This window comes from Telopea speciosissima, chromosome 1, assembly GCF_018873765.1.
Source record: "Telopea speciosissima isolate NSW1024214 ecotype Mountain lineage chromosome 1, Tspe_v1, whole genome shotgun sequence".
In the NCBI taxonomy this organism is placed as follows: Eukaryota; Viridiplantae; Streptophyta; class Magnoliopsida; order Proteales; family Proteaceae; genus Telopea; species Telopea speciosissima.
In genome coordinates this window covers 15,782,270-15,788,269 of record NC_057916.1, presented here as the reverse complement: position 1 = coordinate 15,788,269, position 6,000 = coordinate 15,782,270, and positions in this window count along the sequence as shown.

Below are 6,000 nucleotides of genomic sequence, written 5' to 3'. Positions count from 1 at the left end.
TCGGCGCCTGAGTTTCAGAAACTTCAGCGAATTAAAACATGAAGAAAATCGACTAATCAATTCGATGGGGAACCAGAGGTGTAAGAAACGGATAGTTTTTTACCCGTTGTTTAGAGTGTCACGAACAAGGCAAAAGTCATGACCAAGTAGCCGTGCCCGTCTGCCCACGGAACATACCCGGTCATTGAGGTTGGTGAAGACGAATTGGCGCCGCCACGCGATCCCATCACTGATTTTGTTTGGCACAGTTTATGAAAGCAATTCTTCTACACCGTAAGCTTGGCACTGTTGATCCGAGCCCGCCCTGACCAACCCTGAGCCCGAATACAGAGAACATTTGGCCTTGTAAAAATTACTTAAGGCAAAAGGTTTTATGCGCCTGTCACCATCTCACAAGAAGTGGAAACAAGACAAATCGCTCCCTATTTGACACATTGTAACCCCCACCCCTCTCATGAGACCATGCATAAAAACCTCCCCCATCAATTACATTACTTTTCAAATCCAAAGTGATTTGGATGCAAAGTAAATTAAAACTTAATAATCAATACAAAATAATTACAGATATTTCTTTTTAAATTTGAAAATTTCACTACACTTCCCTTTAATGGAAATGAGTCGATGGGTCAGAACTCGAAATGGACAATGAAGGATACCTAACGAGTTTCATGAGGAATTGAAATAAGGTTTATTTGTTGACAATTGACGAGGAGTGGAAAAAACAACACAACAAATACCTAGGGGTATCAAACGGCTAGTCTTAGTCATGTTCAGACAGTATAGTAGGTTTTTATTACTGAAACTGAATTGATATGTAATAGATTGATCGGTTTCCTAAGGAATTGGTTGGTTAGCCAGTGGTTTGTTGATTATGTTTGTTACCATGAGGTTGAAGGTTCAAGGCTTGGGTGTTGGGATGTCACAAATGTTTTGATCTATTGGTTTTTTACCAACGAACTCGTATCAATATGACTTTATTCGATCTTGAGAGAAAAAAGGGCGGGCCTTAGTGTCGAATAAGGTTGCTCCATTGTGACTAAGAGGTCAATACTAGAAGCAACCTCTCTGCGAAAGCAGGGGTAAGGTTGCGTACATTATGACCCTCCCCAGACCCCACGGTGGCGGGAGCCTCATGCACTAGGTACGACCTTTTCGATACTGGGAAAAACTGATTTGTAGAATTGATGTACTCATGAGCAACATGGTGCTGTTGAGCGTCGCCACCGTCACATTGTTGAGACTGGTTTGTCTCTTCTAGCTCATGGTCATGTTCCTAGGCAATATTGGCATTACACATTTGACACCGCCAAGGAGCCACAGCCAAAGGGCCATGGGCGAGCATGAAGAAGAAAGAAATGGGCACTGCCAAGGGTGGAGAAAAAGGTGGGGAGAGTACGATACTCAACCCCCCCCCCCAATCGGTTTGAACACTACGAATCTTGCAATCAAAGAGCCGTTCAACAAGCAATTGAAAAGTGCGAAAGGTAGCCTGCATGTAGTACCTGGACTCGATCGTTGGTGGTAGTAGCCTATAGTACCTGGACTTGGTCCTTGATGGTAGTAGCCCGTAGTACCTAGACTTGGTCCTTGATGGTAGTTGCCCGTAATACCTGGACTTGGTCCTTTCCCATCCGGAGACATGAGTTGGCCGACCTTGGGATGGTCTCCCTGCTTGGGTCAGGACACATGGCGGCTTACAATTGGCCGGTGTGATTTTGGGTTTATCATTTACCCCCCACTCTCTTGGAACGGAGTATTCAAGAGAGTAGCTTTTTCATTTTTGTATCAGTGAAGGGCTTGTTGTAAATAACCCTTCTCCTTCCTTGGTTACTAGTCTCTTGGTCACATTTGCTTGGCCCTGTCCCGATCACTCGACCTCGGTCATGATCACTGCTCTCGTTCTCGCCTGCTCATCTGCGAGTCCACTCGGTCATCGCCCTTCGCTTGCGGCCTGCTCGCCCGTAGTCTCGGTCACTCGCCCACTGGCGGGTCGCCCGTAGTCCGCGGTCGACCGTTTGGCCTTAGTCACTCGTCTACTTGGCCTCGATTACTTAGTCACTTGGCTTTGGTCTGTGCCCGCTCGTGTTCACTCGTCGCTCGATGGTCCGTGGCAGGTTGCCCATGGTAGGTTGCCTGTGACTGGTTGCTCATGGCCAGTCACTCATGCCCATGGCATATCGCCCGTGGCCCTCGGTCGTGGCAAAAAACCCCCTTTTTTTTTTTTTCTTTTCCCTCTCTTTCTTCTCTCTCTCCTACTTTTTCTTCTCCTCTCTCTTTTTTCTCTTTTCTTCTCTCTCTCACTTTTTCTCTTCTCTCTTCTTTTCTCTCTTCTTCTCTCCTTGTTCTCTCGCCCAAGACTTGTCGCCCATTTAATTTTTTTATTTCTTTTTTCATGCTCTCGCCCCTTTATGGGTAGCCTCTTGGGTTCCCTTGGGGTTCTTGCCTTCTTCCTTTTTCTTTTTTTTTTTTTTTTGCTCTAGCCCCTTTGTGGGGTTCTCGCCCCCTTCTTCTTCTTCCTTTTTTTTTTTTTTTCTTTCTTCTTCTTGCTCGCCCATGTTTATTCCCATTGGCTCCTTAAATGGTGATCTCATAAATGTTGTAGGGCAAGCAAATACTATTGAAACCCAACCCATGTGAATAAAATGATAGTTGACTAGGATTAACCTTTTTACCATGATCAGGTGGCTTGTAATCTGGAAGGGACAAAGGTTTCCTTGGCAGAACTGGAACAAGCCTGCTCTTCCCAAATGGTTCTTCAATCAGGGAATGGGAGTCCACAAGGTACATATTTTCTATAAATAAAGTGCTATTTTGGTTTAAATAATTGTCTTTAAGGACCCTATTTTTCATGAACCTGTTTCATTTATATACATTCTTTCTTCCCTTTTTGCAGGCCTAAATCCTCAAAACTACAAGGCAAGTTACCTTCCAATCCTTAGCTATGAAGAATCCCCATTTTGCAGCACAGGAACAATGTCCCTCGCAATGAGGATCCTCACAATTTCTAAAATTTGAATTAGCATCCAAAAGTATTGTTTCGTTCAAACTTGAGCCAGTACCGAAATCTATTCCTCCTTGCCTTATATTTGCCTTCAGCCACTCCATTTTCACCCATTCGTGAAGGATAACCCTAGGTTTGTAGAAGAAATGACATCTCATGTCAAGCTAAAGTGCAAGAAGGCCCTTGCCTCCAAGGGAAAACAGAAGGCTACCTCCTCCTTGTCTCGAGAGCAGCTTTTTATCTTCGAGGAAGCACAGCAACTCTGTGACACCTATAAGAAGAAAAAGGTTGAACCAGGTACTGATGTTAACACCATTTCTCTCATTAATTTCAGCATTTCTGAATGGTTTCAAGCTTTGGGTTGGACTTACATACTGAATTTAGGATACCATTACTATCCCACACTGGTTAAAGTGTTCTATTGCAATATGAGTGTTAGTGGTTCTGGTGAAACTCTAAAAATCAAAACATATGTGAAAGGAGTTCGCATAGAGTTTGGGATTGAAGACTTAGGAGAGATTTTGGATGTATCAACCGAAGGATCTCTGAAATATTTGAGCCCCAAGTCCGGACACAAGGAGTTCATGCCTGAGACAGAAGTGTATGGGGCAATCATGTCCAATTATGAGAACCCCCACAAGATAAAGACCAAGGACTTAAAAACTATTCCCAAGATCCTTAGCTTAATTGTGCAATACAATATTCTTCCCCGAAGAGGTCAATGGGACAATGTGTTGCCATTCCAAACGTTTCTTACATATTGTCTGTACATTAGGCAGCAAGTTAACTTGCTCTATATCATCATGAGATACATGGGAGGGATAGGCAGAAGGCACTATATAGGGAACATGCCTTATGGAAGACTCGTTGGACAAATTCTTAGTCACTTTGAAGTGGAATGCGAAGGAGAAGTAGCACCTCCAGATCCATATGACACCGATGCCTCTACTCTTAAGAGCATGCACATACAGGATGTGCCCATTGATGATGAGGAAGTTGAAATAAGAGCTATGGATAGTAGCGATGAGGAGCATGCAGTTGATCCACCTATAACAAGAGAGACACAACAGCCTCCTACTCGATCCTCCATCACCAGAGAGGAGTTCCTTGAGTTTCAATAGTGGACTTATGCCTTCTAGCAGCGGGCCGATGCTTGCCTTGATCGATTGAAACAACAGAATGCGCAAATCTTACGACAGATCCGGGCCATCTCAGTCCATTTTCGTACACCACCACCTCCTGATGCAGAAGCCAATCTGTTTGCCAAGAAATATCCTAAGGGAACTCATGGGAGAAGGGCTGGTTCACTTCACCAATTGGTGGACCAACCCAATGGGTCATAGGGTCAACCAACTTTAAATTGGGCCAGCGCAATAGGACTGGGAGTTGCTGGGTCTCTCAAACCCATAATTGTGGGGGTATAATTGTTAAGTTATTAACGAAGCTTTGAGACTTCAAGTGTGGGCCGATATTCACTTATGGTGGGAACCACTTGAATGAGTGAAGATCCTATTATGTTTTTAATTTATTTCAGTCAAGTTAATTAGAGTAGTTTCTAATTTTTACGTGGAAGTTTCTATTTTTTTCTTTTACTTTAGGTTCAAGTCTGCCCTCTTTCTATTGTAAGGCTGCTATGCCCCTCCCCATGATTTTACGAATGAATGAAGATTGTTCTGGCAAATATGTTCCTTTCTCAAGTGATGAATATAGCTTGAAGGGTTGAGAAACTTGGTTAGCCGAAGCATCTTTATCCCCGTTTTTCCTATTTTCTTCCTTCTTTGCCTACCCTATTCGATCGTTGTTGGTGACTGTTGCTACTACTAGAGTCCACAAGGTACATATTTTCTATAAATAATGTGCTATTTTGGTTTAAAGAATTGTCTTTAAGGACCCTATTTTCTCATGGACCTGTTTCATTTATATACATTATTTCTTTCCTTTTTGAAGGCCTAAATCCTTAAAACTGCAGGGCAAGTTACCTTCCAATCCTCATGTATGAAGAATCCCCATTTTGCATTATAGGAACAATGTCCCTCGCAATGAGGATCCTCACAATTTCTGAAATTTGAATTTGCATCCAAAAGTATTGTTTCGTTCAAACTTGAGCCTATACCGAAATCTATTCCTCCTTGCCCTATATTTGCCTTCAACCACTCCATTTTCACCCATTTGTGAAGGATAACCCTAGGTTGTGGAAGAAATGGCATCTCACGTCGGACTAAAGCGCAAGAAGGCCCTTGCCTCTAAGGGAAAGCAGAAGACTACCTCTTCCTTGTCTCTGGAGCAACTTTTTATCTCTGAGGAAACACCGCAACTCCGTGACACCTATAAGAAGAGAAAGGTTGAACCAGGAAGAGATGTTAACACCATTTCTCTCATTAATTTCAACATTTCTGAATGGTTTCAAGCTTTGGGTTGGACTTACATACTGAATTTAGGATACCATTATTATCCCACACTGGTTAAAATGTTCTATTGCAACATGAGTGTTAGTGGTTATGGTGAAACCCTAAAAATCAAAACCTACGTGAAAGGGGTTCGCATAGAGTTTGGGATTGAAGACTTAGGAGAGATTTTAGGTGTATCAACCGAAGGACCTCTGAAATATTTGAGCCCCAAGTCCGAACACAAGGAGTTCATTCCTGAGACAGAAGTGTATGGGGTAATCATGTCCAATTATGAAAACCCTCATAAGATAAAGACTAAGGAATTGAAAACTATTCCCAAGATCCTTAGCTTAATTGTGCAATACAATATTCTTCCCCAAAGTGGTCAATGGGACGATGTGTTGCCATTCCAGACGTATCTCACATATTGTCTGTACATTAGGCAGCAAGTTAACCTGCCCTACATCATCACGAGATACATGGGAGAGATAGGCAGAAGGCACTATATAGGGAGCCTGCCTAATGGAATACTCATTGGACAAATTCTTAGTCACTTTGAAGTGGAATGCGAAGGAGAAGTAGCACCTCTGGATCCATATGACATCGATGCCT